At 36.4% G+C, this 19,163-nt stretch overlaps 1 protein-coding gene and 1 non-coding gene across 7 annotated transcripts in view; one reads left to right on the top strand and one right to left on the bottom strand.

The window, feature by feature from the left end:
- Rprd2 (regulation of nuclear pre-mRNA domain containing 2) overlaps nucleotides 1-19,163 on the bottom strand; it is a 95,089-nt gene that overhangs the window by 71,154 nt on the left and 4,772 nt on the right. The gene's annotated exons all lie outside the window — the stretch shown is intronic.
- Nucleotides 938-1,040, top strand: LOC143405314 (U6 spliceosomal RNA). Its single transcript, XR_013092028.1, has one exon. It is a non-coding gene; the product is annotated as a U6 spliceosomal RNA (small nuclear RNA).

Below are 19,163 nucleotides of genomic sequence, written 5' to 3'. Positions count from 1 at the left end.
AAAAGACAGCTCAAACTTAACATGTCAAAACAGCCAAATGCTGAAGCACATTCCTATAATCCCAGCAGATCAGGAGACTAAGGCAGGAGAACTGTGAGTTCAAAGTCAGCTTCAGCAATTTAACAAGACCCTAAGCAACTCAGGGAGACCCTGTCTCTAAATAAAATACAAAAAAAAAGGTGGGGGAGGGGGCTGGGGATGTAGCTTGGTGGTTAAGTGTCCCTAGGTTCAATTCCTGACACCAAAAAAAAAAAAAAAAATTAAAACAAATTTTTAAGATCCCCAAAATCTTATCCACCTAAAACTTTTTGTGTTGGGATATACTCGGGCTTGAAAACATGGATGCTTTATCACTAAGTAACACCCCAACCCTCTTCATATCTTGCTTTGAGAAAGGGTCTCCCTAAATTGCTGGTATTATAGGAGTATACTATTGCTCCCAGTTTCCATCTAAAGTCTTTGCCACATAGTTAAAGGCAAATCCATCCTTCTATCAACAAGGTCACAACTTGGAATTGTTATTTTTTTTTTTTTTTTTTGAGAGAGAGAGAGAGAAAGAATGAATTTTTAATATTTATTTTTTAGTTTTCGGCGGACACAACATCTTTGTTTGTATGTGGTGCTGAGGATCGAACCCAGGCGGCAAGCATGACAGGCGAGCACGCTCCTGCTTGAGCCACATCCCCAGCCCTGGAATTGTTATTTTAAATTTTTTTTTTTTTGGTAGTTGTAGATGGCCAGCATGCCTTCATTTTATTTGCTTATTTTTTGTATTTGATGCTGAGGATGGAACCCAGTACCTCACACGTGCTAGGCAAGGGCTCTGCCACTAAGCCACAACCCTGGTCCCTGAAATTATCTTTGATTCCTTTTTCTCAAACTCTACTACATCAATCTGTCAATAATTTGTTCTACCTTCAAAATATATCCAGACTCTGTTTGTTTTGGTAGTGCATACATTAATAGTAGAATGACAACTGAGATTAGCATGGCCCCTATAAAAGGATGACACACAAACTGGTGAAACACTCCATTAAAATATATACACACATACAAAGTGGCTATATATGTGGAGATATACACATATTATTGATATACAGAATATCTATATTATAGATATACATATAATATCTAGAATATATACCTATTATCTCCAGAAATCATTTTCTTATCAGCGCTATTTCTGCACTCCTGTTTGTGCTTAAGCTACCTTTATCTGTTACCGGGACTATTATTCTTGCAATAGGTCTCTCTGCTTCTTTTTCCTCCTTATACTTGACTGTTATATGGTAATGGGTGATCCTTTCCAAAGTAAGCCAGAACATGTTATCCTCTGTTCAAAACCCTCCAATGGGGCTGGAGGTATACTTTAGTGGTAGATTACATACTCATTAATAAGCATGTGGGAGGCCCTATGTTCAATCCCTAGCACCACCTCCAAAAACAAACCACTAAAAAGCCCAACAGTTTAAAAAAAAAAACAAAAAAAAAAACATGTCCTATGTTATCTCCCTTATCTCTCTGATCTCATCTAGTTTTTCCCTTACTACTTTTTTGCTGTTCTAGAAAACTGCTCCTTGAACATACCAGAAACACTCATACTTATGATCTTCGTCTAACTCTAACTCGATCCTTGGTCTAGAATCCTTTTCCTTCAGATATCCATCAGACTGACTCTTTCAGTATCTTCAGGGCTGTACTGAATTCTCACTCTCTTAATTAAGCCTATCTTAACTGCTTCCTTTTATATAGGTAAAGTATACCCTATGCGAAATGTTTGGGACCAGAAATGTTTCAGATTTCAGAGCATTTTGGATTTTGAATCAGATTAAGTATGCTAAACCTGCACTACAATCTGTCCTACATTCCCAGCATGAATTCCAATGTCCTTTACCCTGCTCTACTTTTAACCTTTTCCCTAAGACTTTATCACCATCTATCATACTAATTTACTTTTCCATTTTATCTATTATCTATTCCATTTTCCTATCAAATGTTATCCCCACAAGGTCAGAAATTTTAATATATGCATGATGGATCCCATGTGGCACACTGTAGGCACTCAACAGAATAAGTCACATTCGCTGGGTGCAGCGGCACATGCCTGTAATCCCAGTGTCTCAGGAGGCTGATAGAAGGATTGAGGGTTCAAAGCCAGCCTCAGCAACAGCAAGGCACTAAGCAACTCAGTGAGACCCTGTCTCCAAATAAAATACAAAATAGGGCTGGGGATGTGGCTCAGTGGTCGAGTGGCCCTGAGTTCAATCCCTGGTAAGCGCCACCCCCAGCAAAAAAATAATAAGTCACATTCCTTTTAGCATGTAGTATTCTCATTACCATTTAGTATTATGTATGCTTAAATTTCTACTATGATTTCTTCTTTGAATCAGGAGTTCTTTGGAAATTCATTATTTTAATTTTCAAAGTAGAATTTTTTTATTTTTCTTATTAGCATCTAAGTTCTACCTTCTAAGCATTGGAGTGAAACTGCACAGATCTGTATGATACAGAATATTTGAAGCTATGCAAATGTTACATTAGCATAGGACTATTGTACATATAATTAATTAGTTTAAATATACTTTATTCAAGAATTTGTATTTCCTGGACTGGGGATATAGAGCAGTGATAGATTTTTTCTTTGCCTAATATTTTTAAATTATGCTTATATTGAAATTTTTTTTTCTTTTTTTGCAGTGCTGGGAATTGAACCAAGGGCCTTATACATTCTAGATGCTAAGTAAAGGCTCTACCACTGAGCTACATCCCCAGCAACTCCCCGCTTTCCACCTTTTTCTGTGGTACCAGGAACTGAACCCAAAGCCCCAAGCATGCTACTAGGCAAGTGCTCTAGCACTGTACCACATTACCAGTCCCTAGCAGCTAACCTTGGAAGATTTATCACACAATAAAGACTTCTGCTAATTTTTTTAAATTTTTTTAATGGGGGGGGGTCCTCACTATGTTGCCCAGACACACCTCAAACTCTTGGTTCAAGTTACCTTTCAAGTTCAAGTTCAAGTTCAGCCTCCTGAGTAGTTAGGACCACAGGCATGCAATTATTTCGTTATTTCTTTTTATTTTATTTGCAGTACTGAATATGGACCCCAGGGGCACTCTTTCACTGAACTACATTCCTAGTCCTTTTTATTTTTTATTTTGAGACAGTGTCTTCCTCAGCTACCTAACTGGCTTCAAACTTGTGATCCTCCTGCCTCAGTCTTCCATGTAGTTGGGATTACAGGTGTATGCCCAGTATGTAAATATCTTTCTTTCTTTCTTTTTGGTTCTGGGGAATTGAACCCAGGAGTGCTTTACCACTAAGCTATATCCGTAGTCTTTTATTTTTTACTCTGAGACAGGGTCTTGCTAAGTTGCTAAGGCTGGCCTCAAATATGTGTTCCACCTGCTTCAGCTTCCCAAGTTACTGGTATTTAAGGTATGTGCCACAGGGCCCAGCTCAAATTATACTTTTCTTGACCTACAAAATAGTAGGTAGTAGTAGACACAATACAGTTTATTCCGTTCTGACTTTAAAAAAAAAAAAAAAAACTTCACCAATTAAATACTTATTTTACACAGATAATATTCACTTAGGCTTATTCTCTTAATTATCAATTATTTGCTTAGCATTGCTTTTTATTGCTTAGACCTTCTGGATTATTTTCCTTTAAATGGAGTATATATCCTTTTGAAAACAATGGAGATCTGCTGGTTTCCAGCTTTATCTTTCTGGAAATGTCTTCCTTTTGTCCCTGTTCCTAAGTAGCTTTGTGCTGCGCATGGTGGCACATCCCTGTATTCCCAGTGAATGGGAGACTGAAGCGGGGTGATTGCAAGTTAAAGGGCAGCCTCAGCAATGTAGGGAGTCCCTAAGTAACTTAGTGAGACCCTGTTTCAAAAGTGAAAAAAAATAGGGGCTGGGGTTGTGGCTCAGTGGTAGCTCTACCAAGCGCTTGCCTAATATGTGTGAGGCACTGGGTTCAAGCCTCAGCACCACATAAAAATAAATAAAATAAAGGTATTGTGTCCATCTATTAAAAGACAAAAAAAGCTAAAAAAAATAAAATAAAATAAAAAAGGACTAGGGATGTGGGTTAGTGGTTAAGCACCCCAGGTTCAATCCTTGGCATTACAATAAATAGATAGATAGATAGATGATAGATAGATAGATAGATAGAAAGAAAGAAAGAAAGAAAGAAAGAAAGAAAGAAAGAAAGATAAGCAAGCAAGCAGGGGTGCTGGGATGTAGCTCAGTGGTAGAGCACTTGTCCAGTATGCACAAGGTCCTGGGTTCGTAATACATACATACATAATACAAATCCTACTCTATTTACTATTCAGTTCTTCAAATGTCCCTAACTCACTTCTCTCTATCCTTGTCATCTCTTTTGCTAAAAAAGACTGAGATGGCTGGGGATATAGCTCAGTGGCAGACAGCTTGCCTAGCATCCCAATGCTCTGGGGTCAATCCCTAACACAGTACAAATAAAAATTAATAATAATAATAATAAGGGCTGGGGATGTGGCTCAAGCGGTAGCGCGCTCGCCTGGCATGTGTGTGGCCCGGGTTTGATTCTCAGCACCACATACAAACAAGATGTTGTATCCTCCAAAAACTAAAATAATAATAATAATAATAATAAATATTCTAAAAATAATAATAATAAATATTAAAAATTCTAATAATAATAACAATAATAATGGCTGTGCCTAAAGGAAAAAACCCTGCATAACAAAAGATCTCTCCTTGGGGAAAGAAAGAATTTAGACCTTCATTCAGGCAATCTTTTCCAAATGAGCCAAGACAAAAATAAAAAGTCCAACATTTTTTGAACTGCAGAACAAAGACAGATGGATTTGAAAGCGCTATTCAGGAGGGTTAAATCTGGCAAAAAGATATGAAGTCCAACCCAACCATCTACATCACACCTGGCAACTACAAAGGTGCCTTAGGCAAAAAGAGCAAAGTCAAAGGACACAGCAGAGTCAGTAGCAGCCAATGACTTACATTATAATGACTGTGCATAGTCAACATACATTTATGTTTCTACAAATTTGTTTTTGATGTCCTAGGAAATTAGGATTTTTAAACCATGAAATATATTAAACATCTGTCCTCACTAATTTGAGTTCAGTTTTATGAACTCTAAAAGTTTTGAATAAAATCTATATCATACTAATACCAGTATCACACAAGCACACGTACACAAGCCCACACATGCAGACACACACACACACCCCTTTGGTTCAGCATGTAACTATTTATTGTAGCTGTTATTTTATACGTAGTTACTTTCTTTTAAACACACTTGCCCTTGCCCCTTATGTCTTAAAAATCATCTTTTATTCTTCCTCTATATCTTTACTATTATCATTTGGCTGTGTGTGTGTGTGTCTAGTGGTTGTCATTCCCTGATTCTGATCCTTAAACACCTTTGCTTATATTTGGGATGCCTTCTTTCACCTCTTTGGAAAATTGCTTCCTTCATGAAGCCTTTCTCACTATACACAACTCTGCTCTGCCATGAGAGTTTTCTAGAAAATTTTACATAAACTTTCCCAAAGCTAGCTATATAAACCACTAATCACATGAGATACCAAAAACAACAAAGGGACTCCAAGGTCATGTAAGTTTGAAAAATGCTCAATATCCTATCCCCCTGGAAATTCAAAAAACATTTCATTAAAGATACTAAAGTCTCGCAGCATGAAAACAGATTTAACTTTCATTTGGTAATTCCTAAACTTTAACAGTGAAATCCTAAACTAAACATCACCTGTTTTGGGGAAATGCTGTTTGTACAGAATACAAATCTTTACTGTTATTTTACTATATACTATTGTATATATTCTATGTACCTTCTCACATTCATCAGTTTATGTATATGTGCTACATGTCAATCCGAGGGGAAAAAAATCCATGTTCACACTTTGATATTATTAATTTATTTGTTTATTTTGGTACTAGGGATTAAACCCAGGGGTGCTTAACATCCAAACCACATTCCCAGCCCTCTTTTATATTTTGAGAGAGGGTCTCTGCAACGTGCTGAGGCTGGGCTTTGAGCTCATAATCCTCCTCCTGCCTCAGCCTCCTGAGCCACTGGGATCACAGGCTTCCACCAGTGCACCTAGCACACTTTTGGATTACTGACCTTAGAATTTCACATAAGGTATGCAGATTAATTGGAAGAATTTAAAGCTTAAGCAAACAGACCTTCAAGAAACATGGTGTGTATACCAAAAATGCATTTCAAATGACAGTGGTTTGCTACTTGTTGAGTTTTCTGAAATTCTGGTAGTTTGCAAAGCACTTTATGTAAATTATTTTATTTAATCCCACCAACGATAATATAAAATGGGTTATACTACTATTAGCTTTAAGAGGCTAAGTTGCAACTATAATATCAATTTGAGTTCAAAGTTCATGTTCTTTACCAATTAACTACTATACAATATGTTTCTTTATAACCATAACAAAATGTGCACAACCTTTCTAGAAGGAGTTCTGAAAGTAAGGTGTGAGGTTAGACTTAAGAAAACTTCATTAAGTTCTTCAACTTCTTCTAGGTACTGAGGATGTAATGGTAAACAAAATGAAGGCTCTGCTATCACACGTTTACATTCTATTTGGGGGTAAGGAATTCCACATACCACATCTCAGTAAATAAGTATATTATATATATCATATTGCCCAAGGAATACTATAAAATACCAAAACACACTGAAAGAAGTGGGAAGCAGTCTAGCACAATGCTAAAGTGTTGACCTCTTTAGTCAAAACTGCTTAAATTTAAAACTGGCTCTACTGTTTTAAGTAATATGGATTGAACCTAGGGGTGCTCCACCACCTGAGCAACAACCCCAACCCTTTTCATTTTTTATTTTGAGACAGGGTCTCACTAAGTTGCTGAGTCTGGCCTTGAACTTGTGATTCTCCTGACTCATCCACCCTGAGTCACTGGAATTACAGGTGTGCCCACCATACCTGGCTTCTACTGTTTACTATGTGCCATGAAGAAGTTATTTTACTTCACAAAGCCTTTGATGACTTCATTTATGCTGTTTATTATTTTGCTTATCATCAATAGTTAAGTTTACATACATATCACCAATAGACTTACTCAGCAAATAATACCTCATGAATTGTCATATTAAATGAATGTGAGCTATTTTATTAATATTTTGAAGTTAACTACACTAATGACTAGAAATATTATAAAGAATATTATTAAATAGAACAAAGTACCTGGAAGCAACTTGGGCTTTGAATCCACTGCATTGCTTTTCTCCCACTTATTTTTAAGCTTTATATTTAGCCACCTTGAAACCAGGTATGGTTTTCTATAAAAGTTCTGGCATTTCCCCCACAATAATCGTTAACTTCCCAGAGAATCAATTTATAAAAATTTAAAGTGAGCATAATTTATTTCTCACAGAGCTGATGTCAGGATTTTAAGTAACATATGTATGATATCTAGTAAATTATGTTCAGTAACAATATTGGCATTCCAACAAAAAGTGATACCTCTTATAAACTGGTAAAGAAGATAAAAAGTTACACTATGGTACTTCCTAGAATCAATAATTTTTGTTCAGTTTATACCTTAGTTATGTATGCTCCTTATAATTCTCTCTTAGCACTCGGTATAGTTTTACAGAGTAAGCAATAAGTATTTCCAAATCCATTTTTAAAATTTTATAAATCTGAACATAGTAATATACTATAAAAGAACTTTCAATTATTCAATTAATACTTTTACCTCCTGGATACAGAGATCACCATCTTAAAGAATGTGTCACACTTGGGGCTGGGGTTGTGGCTCAGTGGTACAGCACTCGCCTAGCACATCTGAGTCACTGGGTTCAAACCTCAGCAGCACATAAAAATAAAATAAAGATATTATGCCCACCTATAACTAAACAATAAATATTAAAAAAAAAAAAAGAATGTGTTACACTTCATTTTGAAAACTAGCATGAGGCATCTGGGGTGTGGTTCAGTGGTAGAGTGATTGCCTCCTGTGTGTGATGCACTGGGTTTGATCCTCAGCTCCACATAAAAATAAATAAACAAAATAAAGATACTGGGGCTAGGGTTGTGGCTCAGAGGTAGAGCACTTGCCTAGCCTGTGTGAGACACTGGGTTTGATCCTCAGCATCACTATAAAAATAAATAAAGGTACTGTGTACACCTACAACTAAAAAAAAAAAAGTTAAAAAAATAATTAAAAAAATAGATACTGAGTTCATGTATAATTTTAAAATATTTTTAAAAAAACTAGCATGATGTTAGTTCAGTGGTAAAGCACTTGCCTCGCATGTGCAAGGCCCTAAGTTCAATCACCAGCCTCTCAAAAAATAAATAAATAAAACAAAAATAATATAAAGTGGGTTGGGGATATGACTCAAGTGGTAGTGCACTGGCCTGGCATGCGCGAGGCACTGGGTTCAATCCCTAGCACCACATAAAAATAAATAAAGATATTGTATCCACTTAAAACTAAATAAACAAATATTTTAAAAAATAATAATAATAAGTTGAGTTATAGTTCCTAATATTTTTCCCTTTCACAGTACAACTTTTGCTAAACAGTAATAAATATTACATATTAGTAAAATTATATTGTTATAATGTGTGCATGTATGAATATGTATAACAAATCCCATCAATATGAAACAACAATGAATGTGTAAAAACAAATCCCATAACAATAATATACCCCCCCAAAAAAAAGTGGGGTGGGGGGAGAAATACTTCATGGCTCTGCTAGTGAGAACCAAAAGAACTAGAAAATAAAAATAAATGAAATTAAATCACTAAAGTGAAGTGGAAGGAAGAAGAGAGATTAGGGAGAGAAGTCAAAAACTACAAGTATAATTTGACCCCAACTCTTTAATATAGTACATTTCTTTCATCAATAAGCCTATGTATGGGGCTGGGGTTGTGGCTCAGTGGTAGAGCTCTTGTCTACCATGTGCGAGGCACTGGGTTTGATCCTCAGCACCACATTTAAAAAAAAAAATTTAAAAAGGTATTGTGTTCACCTACAACTAAAAAATAAAAGTTAAAAAAAAAAAAAAGAAGAAGAAGAAGAAGCCGATGTTTCAACTTTTCTCTAAAAAGAAAAGAGTGGGCTAGGGCTGGGGCTCAGCAGTAGTGCACTTGTCTGGCATGTGTGAGGCACTGGGTTCAATTTTCAGCATCACATATAAATAAATAAATTAAATAAAGGTCTATCAACAGCTAAGAAACATTTTTTAAAAATAAATAAATAAAATAAATAGAAGAGAGTAAGAATGAGGTATTTTTTAAAAATATTTAGGGCTGGGGATGTGGCTCAAGTGGTAACGCACTCGCCTGGCATGAGCAGGGCGCTGGGTTCGATCCTCAGCACCACATAAAATAAAGATGTGTCCACCGAAAACTGAAAAATAAATATTAAAAAATTCTCTCTCTCTCTCCTCTCTCTCTTTAAAAACAAATATATTTATTTTTTAGTTGTAGTTGAGCACAATACCTTTGTTTTATTCATTTATTTTAATGTGGTGCTGAGGATACAACCCAGAGCATTGCATGTGCAAGGTGAGGGCCCTACTGCTGAGCCACAACAACGGCCCAAGAATGAGGTATTTTTATAAACTATCTTACCTTGGCTAGAAAAACTTTAATGCTGCTGGGTGTGGTGACACAAGCCTGTAATCCCAGCAGCTAAGTAGGCTGAGGCAGGAGGATCAAAAATTTTAAAAGAGCCTCAGCAACTTAGTGAGACCCTGTCTCAAAAAATAAAAAGGGCTAGGGATATAGCTCAGTGGCCGAGCATCCCTGGGATCAATCCCCAGTACAGAGCCAGCCTCAACAACAGCAAGGCACTAAGCAACTCATTGAGAACTTGTCTCTAAATAAAATACAAAATAGGGTTGGGGATTTGGATCAGTGGCCGAATGCCCTTGAATTCAATCCCTGGTACTACCCGCCCAAAAGAAACAAAGAAAAGAAAAACTTTAACGCTTCAAAGCACAAATGGATTTGTTGCCTTTTCCCAAAATAAGTAACTAGCTAGGTTCTATCACTTTGCACAAGATGTACATTTCTCCAGTGTCTATAATTAAAATCTGTGGGGATGCTGGAATCCCAAAGTATTACAAAACACCAACTACTTTTTGTTTCGGTGACAGATGAGAAAGTCAAGATAATTTGTTATAATGATGTTAAATTCTTGGGGAATTTTTACTATGGTCTTTGAGCTCCTGCTACAGATTAAACTAAACTCTATGTACCCTTAGTTTTCAGACAGTTGAAATTTTAAAACCACTAATCCAAATCTCTCTACTTGGAGGAACTGCTGTAAAACAATAAATGTATGGGAAAGTGGAGTTAAAAAAAAAAAAGGAGAAGAAGGGGCTGCAGTGGTAGCTCTGTGGTAGAGTGTCTGCCTGGCATGTGTGAGGCCCTGGGTTCCATCCTCAGCACCACATAAAATAAATAAATAAAATAAAGGTATTAAAAAAAAAAGGGCTGGGGATGTGGCTCAAGCGGTAGCACGCTCGCCTGGCATGCGTGCGACCCAGGGTTCGATCCTCAGCACCATATACAAACAAAGATGTTGTGTCCTCCGAAAACTACAAAACAAATATTAAAATTCTCTCTCTCTCTTAAAAAAAAAAAAAAAAAAGCATAAGCTGGACATGATGATACATGCATGCCTGTAAATCCAGCGACTCAGGAGGCTGAAGCAGGAGGATCAAAAATTTAAAAAGAGCCTCAGCAACTTAGTGAGACCCTGTCTCAAAAACTAAAAAGGGCTAGGGATATAGCTCAGTGGCTGAGCACCCCTGGGATCAATCCCCAGTTCAAAAAAATAAGAATCAATACTGATTGATCAAAAAGAGAAGGGCGGGGTTGTGGCTCAGTGGTAGAACCTAGCATGTGTGAGGCCCACTGGGTTCAATCCTCAGCACCATATATAAATAAATGAATAAAATAAAGATCCATCAACATCTTAAAAAAAAAAAAAGTATAAGAGAGAGGGGCTGGGTTGTGGCTCAGTGATAGAGCTCTTGCCTCACACACGTGAGGCACTGGGTTCAACCCTCAGCACCACGCTAAAAAAAAAAAAAGTTTTTGTGTTCCTCTACAACTAAAAAATATTTTTAAAAAGTCTAAGAGAAAAGAATTTTGGATGCAGCTATTATATATAGCTTACAAAAGGAAGGATGCCAAATTACTAAGAATAAATCAGTGGGCCTCCACTCCCTAAGAAACCACACACGTCCATAGACTCATCCCTTTTCAGCAGACAAAACAGATATTAAAGTGATTCTGAGGTGGCCTGTTTGAACAAATTTTCATATTAGTATTTTTTCCACTGCAATTGTAATTTTCCTCTGAAAATATTTCCATACCATGTTGAAGTCTATCAATACTGTTTCACACTTCAAGTTGTAGGAATGTTTGCTTTTAATTTTTATCAGTGCATTTAAATTATATAGAGTAAGAGATTTCATGGTGGCATAATTGTATATGCATATAAACATACTTTGACCATATCCTTCATTACCCCTTTTCCCGTCCCCCACTACCCCTTCCTCTCTCTCCCTGCTACTTTCATGTTGTCTTTTTTCCCCTGTCTAAATTTCAGAGGGAAAGCATGTGGTACTTGTATAGGAATGTTCATCTATTACACAATTTAATAGTTAGCTTACTATGGGATCTGGTACAATAAATGTATACTTTACACATTACATTGTGTTAAACCCAGCTAGGGCCAAGTATATTTCATCCTTTTCCATGTGAAACAAAGAATCTAAATGAAGAACATAAGGACTATTTTTTATAAAGTCTCATAATACAGCTATAAAGGCTTGTTTAATATATATTGACTTTAGAAATAAGGTAGTTCCATGTTTTAAAAAATTGCCAGGAAAACACAGAAAAATATTATCCACACTTCTATGAACCTAGTGTAATAAAATAAAGAAAAGATGATCAAGGCATTCAAAGGGGAGACAGAGACAGATAATGCAATATTAACCTTTCATTTTTATTTATTTTTTTGATACTGCATATTGAACTCAGGGGTACTCTACCAGTGAATGACATCCCTAGACTATAAAATTCATTTAAATTATACAGTTGAGGTCGGGCACAGTGGTGCATGCCTGTAATCCCAGCAGCAGTGAGGCTGAGACAGGAGGATCATAGGTTCAAAGCCAGCCTCAGCAATGATGAGGCGCTAAGCAACTCAATGAGACCCCATCTCTAAATAAAATACAAAAGAGGGCTGAGGTTGTGGCTCAGTGGTTGAGTGCCCCTGAGTTCAATGCCTAGTAAACCACCCCCCAAAAAAATAAATAAATTGCACAGTTTAGTTGTTTTAGCCTAATTATGTAACAGTGGGCTGGGGTTGTGGCTCAGCAGTAGAGCGCTCACCTAGCATGTGTGAGGTCCTAGGTTCGATCCTCAGCACCTCATAAAAATAAACAAATAAAAATAAAGGTATTTTTACAACTACAACTAAAAAATAAATATTTTTTAAAAATATGCAACAGTTACCCCAAGGTGTCTATTCGGGCCATACATTGTTTTAGGGCCAGAAAGCTGGAAGAGATCAACTAGAGAATCAATATAGATTAAGAAGTCAGTCTAACAAGAGAGAGCATTAAATATGATAGAGCAGAGGTCCACAGAGAAGGCTCTCAGGCATTCTGGCATCTTAGATGCCTCTACACACTTGATCTAGTGTATTCTTGGTTTAGATTTTTTCTGAGGCTCCAGGTAAACCTTATCTCAATTCCCCAAAGAAATGATCTATTTTAATCTTTTTCTTATTTCTCCTCTTGGTTTAGCCTCACTAGATCCATGGAGCAGTACCTTTGCTGTAACCTCCAATGATAAAGTTAATATTACAATACACAACAGTGCACACTTATAATTCAAACTACTTGAGAGGCTAAAGCAGGAGGATCACAACCAATCTGGACAACTAAGTGAGACCCTGTCTTTTCATTAAGTGCTAGAATGCTTGCCTAGCATATATAAGAACCTGGATTTAATATTCACCACATAAAAAAGTTATATTTATAAATTATATCTCAGTAAAGGTATATTTAAAAATAGACACCTAAAACAACATCAATATATTCACAAGTTTGAGGCCAGCCTGGGCAATTTAGCAAGACACTGCCTCAAAATGAACATAAAAAGGGCTGGGGATATAGCTCAGTGGTAGAGTACCCCTGGGTTAATGCCTAGTACCACCATAAACAAACAAAACAGCTAGCATGAACAACACCTTGGGTTCAATCCCTGGCAGCACCTCCAATCATAAATCAATCATATCCCTCCTCTACTCATAGTTCAGTAACTCATTCAAATAAAAGCCTAAGGGCTAGGGTTGTGGCTTACTGTTATGTGTGAGGCACTAGGTTCGATCCTCAGCACCACAGAAAAATAATATGTTCCTTTAGCTCAGACATACATTAACCTCAGGATCTTTATACTTTTCTGTTCTTTTGGCTTAAATACTCTTGCATGCCTTCATATCTATATTGCTTACTAACTTACCTATTTACTCACATTTCACCTTTTCAGTAAGGCCTTTCCTTCTAGTCTAGTTTAAAACTGCAAATCTCATAATCTTCTTTCCTACTTTTTATTTCTTTATAGTACTTATCACCTTCTGATACATTTATTATCACTTATTTACTATCTTTGATGCCTATCTCCTCTTACTAAAGTATAAACTCTTGTTACGATAAAGATTTTTGTTTGCCCTCTGGTATTCCCAGTGCTGAGACAGTGCCTGGCACAGCTGCTCAATAAATATTTGTTAAGGGTTAACAAATCAGGAGTACAGTGGGAGAGGAAGAATAACTTTTTGTTTTAAATACCAGGGATCAAACCCAGGGGCAATTAACCACTGAGCCATAGTGGTCTTCCTAAGTTGCTCAGGGCCTCACTAATTTTCTGAGGATGATTTTGAATTTATGATCCTCCTCCCTCAGCTTCCAGAGCTGCTGGAATTATAGGCATGTACCACAGTGCCTAGCAGGAAGAATAACTTTTAAGGATCTATAACATAGTAAGGAGACTATGGTTGAAAACAATCGCTTGTATATTTCAAAATACCTAGTAGAAAGAATATTATGTTCCCAACATACAGAAATGAATTATGTCTGAGGTGACAAATAAGCCAGTTACCTTGATGTGAACATTATATATTATAAATGTGCTAAAATGTCACACTATACCCCCAAAATATGTACAGTTACTCTGTGCCAATTAAAAATAAAAATATATTTGCTGAAACTATAGCTCAGTGGTAGAGCTTTTACCACTGAGCATGAGTGTGACTCTGGGTTCAATTCTCAGCACTGCAAAAAAATAAATCTTTAGGGGGATGGGATTGTGGCTTAGTGGTAGAGCACTTACCTGGCAAGTGTGAGGCGCTGGGTCTGATCCCATCTCAAAATAAAAAATAAAAAGGGGGGGGGCACGACCGGGGGTTGTAGCTCAGCAGTGCAATGCTCTGGTTCGATCCTCAGCACCACATAAAAATAAATAAGAGAAATAAAGGTATTGTGCCCAACTACAACTAAAAAATAAACATAAAAAAAAACAACCCCAAAAGGCTGGGGGCGTGGCTCAGTGGTTCAATGCCCCTAAATTCAATCCCCGGTATCTACTCCCCTCAAAAGTAATATTTAAAAAAATAGAGCTAGGCAAAATGGTGCACAGCTGTTAAGTCCAGTGATGCAGGAGGCTAAGACAAGAGGATCACAAGTTCAAGGCTGGCCTCAACAGCTTAGTGAGACTTTGTCTCAAAATGAAAAGGGCTAAGGGGCTGGAGTTGTAGCTCAGCAGTAGAGCCCTCACCTCTTACGTGAGGCACTGGGTTCGATTCCTAGCACCACATATAAATAAGCAAATAAAATAAAGGTCCATCAACAACCTAAAAAAATTTTTTTAAAAATGAAAAGGGCTAGGGCTGTGACTCAGAGGAAAGGGCACTCACCTAGCTTGTGTGAGGCACTGCATCATATAAAAATAAAATATGTATCCACCTACAAAATGAATGTTTAAAAAAAAATAAAATAAAAAAGGCTGCAGAGTGCCCATGGATTCAACCACCAGTATCTCCCTCCCCCCACACACACAAAAGAAAGGAAGAAAAAAAAGGCAGTATTATACTTATCTCATAATTATGTATGACTGCTGTGGACTAAAATATTTTTAAACGCTTTAAATATTAAAAATAAATACTGTTGAAAGAACTAAAAGTAAACTAGTGATTTGTAAGCAAAATCCATCTTAGAACTCTTAAGTCAGAATTTGTATTTAGTCCACCTGTGTTATTCATTTGTATACATATATAATTAAAACATCATTATACTCTACAAGACTAGCCCACCTATCTGCAACACAGGATAAGATTACAAAGAATGTAAACAACAAAAAAGGACAGGCTACATTTCAGAGGCCAAACTCGAGAAAATGGTCCCAGGCCCTCAGATTAGTGGAATATCATATATAAAAGAGCAGGCTGGTGGTGTACCCCAGTGGTAGAGTACTTGCCTACCATTCCCAGGACCCTGGGTTCAATCTCCAGTATCTACCACTAAATAATAATAATAATATATACATATATACAAACAGCAGACTGAACTCTTCACTGATCATAATACATTCAAATGTTTTGCCATAAAAACCTCTTAATTATTTCATCTAAATAAACCTTTTATTTAGAGAGGCTTTTATATAGAAGACACTTTAAATGTGTTCAACTTGTTTTCCCTTTTTCTATTAAACAACAACAACAAAATGATTGTCACAACAGCAAAAAACAGAAGGGGGAAAAATATTTAAAAACCCTGATATTTGCTATGAAGAAATAATAAATGTTTGAGAAGATAGATGTTTACCCTGATTTAAACATTACACAGGGGCTAGAGATTTGGCTCAAGCAGTAGCGTGCTCGCCTGGCATGCGTGCAGCCCGGGTTCGATCCTCAGCACCACATACAAACAAAGATGTTGTGTCCGCCAAGAACTAAAAAATAAATATTAAAAAAAAAAATTCTCTCTCTCTCTTTAAATAAATAAATAAACATTACACAATATCTATGTATAGAAACATCATATTGTACTCCATCTATACATATAACTTTTATGTGCCAATTTAAAAATCAAAATAAATGGAGCTGAGGTTGTGTAGCTCAGTGGTAGAGCACTTGCCTAGCACCTATCAGGCCCTGGGTTCGATCCTAGGCACCACATAAAAATAAATAAAATAAAGGTATTGTGTCCACCTACAACTAAAAAAAAAAAAAAAAAAAAAAAATTAAAATCTCAACATTCCAGTTATTCTATATGGCCTAAGCCTGAATAAAGAAGCATATTATCAAAGGTTTTCTGCACTGTAGAAAATATTCTATGAATAGGAAAGGCTATGTAGTATATTAACTAAAAGTGCACCCTCTACATCAAGAATGCCTGGGTTGGGCTGGGGATGTGGCTCAAGCGGTAGCACGCTCGCCTGGCATGCTTGTGGCCTGGGTTCAATCCTCAGCACCATATACAAATAAAGATGTTGTGTCTGCCGAAAACTAAAAAAATAAATATTAAAAAACTCTCTCTCTCTCTCTCTCTCTCTCTCTCAAAAAAAAGAATGCCTGAGTTTATCTTGGCTTCACTATTAATTAGCTCTGAAACCAGAGGCAAGTTACTTAACCTCTCAGTGCCTCTATTTTGTCATCTGTAAAATGGGGTTTATAATACCTATTTTAAAAATTGTGAGGACAATGTTTTTAAAATTTAATTCTGAAAGAATTAGTATGTGTAAAATGCTTAGGAACATTTGGCACATAGTAAGCACTTAACAAACATTAGCTATAAAATTATTACCAGCTTCATGATCCACTTAAAGTTCATGAGACTCAAACTGAGAGAACATTACCATGGATAAAAAATGTAACTGAGAGCTGGGGGTGGTGGCACGGGAATGTAATCCCAGAGGCTTAGGAGGCTGTGACAAGAGGATCTCCAGTTCAAAGTCAGCCTCAGCTATGGCAAGGTGCTAAGCAACTCAATGAGACCCTGTCTCTAATAAAATACAAAACAGGGTTGGGGATGTGGCTCAGTGGTTGAGTGCCCCCGAGTTCAATCCTTGGCACCAAAAAAAAAAAAAAGTAACTGCACTTTGTAGACCTCTGCAACAAATAAATCCTCTATGACTATTTTTCTACTCTGTTTGTCTCTTTTGTGAAAAACATAATAGACTGTACTTTAACTTGCTTCAAAGTAATGAAGAGGAGGGGGTAAAAGATATCCATGAAAATTAAAAATTAAAAAAAAAAAAAAACTGACCATAGAGTTGATAAGTACTGAAGTGGGGTGATGAAAAGAAAGGTAGTGTCATTACCTCTTTATTTTTGTATATCAAATTTATATCAAAAATAGCTTAAAGGCTGGGTTGTGGCTCAGTGGTAGAGCCCTCACCTAGCACATGGGAGGCCCTGGGTTAGATCCTCAGCACCACATAAAAATAAATAAATACAATAAATGTATTGTGTCCAACTACAACTAAAAGATAAATATTTTAAAAGAAAAATACCTTAAGGGAAATCAACAGATTTTGTGTTCTACAACTAAGTAGCAATCACATTTCTACTATTTCCTGAAAAAAATCATTAAACTCACACAGCTCTCCAAAACAGACCAAGTATTTAATAATTAGAAATAAGACAAAATACAGCAAATCATAAAGATACTTATTTTTATTGAGAGTATTTTAATTGTTAAAAGATTTAGAGAAATAAACATTGTAGATGGAAACACAATGTTGAGAAAAAGGAAAAAAAAAAAGGTGAAACAGGCGCTAAAAAGGATCAACTGCTGAATAAAATCCTGGGTTCTAGGATACACTACAAAGTCCATAAATTACAAAAGGATTTATCAAACTGCAAAACCCAAACCAAGATCATTTGTTACTATATAAAACTATATTAATAAAATAGATTCCCTCTGCTGAAAAAGAAAGAAAGAAGACAAAATAGAGGTATCATAAACATAGTATTTTACATTTTTTTTAAGAGACAATTTTTAATATTTATTTTTTAGCTATCAGCGGACACAACATCTTTGTTTGTATGTGGTGCTGAGGATCGAACCCAAGCTGCACGCATGCCAGGCGAGCGAGCTACCGCTTGAGCCACATCCCCAGCCCCGTATTTTACATTTTTTTCTACTAGTTTTTCAGAGAACTTGCAACATTCACTATCACTTCAGGGAGTCTAGTCCAACATATCTTCTACCAACCAAGAATGTAAATTCTACCACTGTACCCAAAACAAGGTTCTGTCATAATTTATTTTGAATATTCAGGATTTTAAGACTATTTTCACCTGAATTATCATAGTAAATAATTTCAATTTTTTATGTCCTAGGTTGCGTGCTAAAATACATGCATTATCTTCTTATACCTAGATAACAATCCTATGAAAGATCATTATTATCTCTACTTATTGATGAGAAATTAAGGATCACAGTTTAAGTACCTCACATAGTATGTCACCCAAGATGAAGGGATTGAGTTAAGATCTGAACCTAGGTATAATTCCAAAGTCTATGTTTTTCTACTTTTCCATACTGATTATCATTATACATTAAAAATGGGAAGAAGTCAGGGATGACGGCACACACCTGTAACCCCAGTGACTCAGAAGGCTAAAGCAGTGGGATGGTAAATTCAAGGCCAGCACTGGCAATATTAGAGAGGCCCCAAGCAACTAGAAAGACCCTGTCTCAAATTAGAAAAAAGGGCTGCTGATATAGTTCAGTAGTTAAGTACCCCTGGGTTCAATCACCAGTAACAAAAATAAAATGAAAGAAAAGAAACAAATGAATAAAAATGGGAAAGAAGAATGAAGTATAGAAATGATAATCAGGTCAAATTGCATATCACATCCCTGTAAGAGCCACATCCAGAACCTGCACATTTTTGTAAATAAAAAATAGGGCTAGGGATGTGGCACAGTGGTCGAATGCCCCTGAGATCAATCCTCAACACCAAAAAAAAAAAGCAATTCTGTTCCTCAAGTATCTGATTATTTCACACCATTGTTGATAAATATTTAATGATTGCTTTACTAAATGCCACA

Source organism: Callospermophilus lateralis, chromosome 7, assembly GCF_048772815.1.
Source record: "Callospermophilus lateralis isolate mCalLat2 chromosome 7, mCalLat2.hap1, whole genome shotgun sequence".
NCBI classification, from domain to species: domain Eukaryota; kingdom Metazoa; phylum Chordata; class Mammalia; order Rodentia; family Sciuridae; genus Callospermophilus; species Callospermophilus lateralis.
Note: the sequence above shows the minus strand (reverse complement) of the source record. Positions and strands in the feature narration are given on the sequence as shown.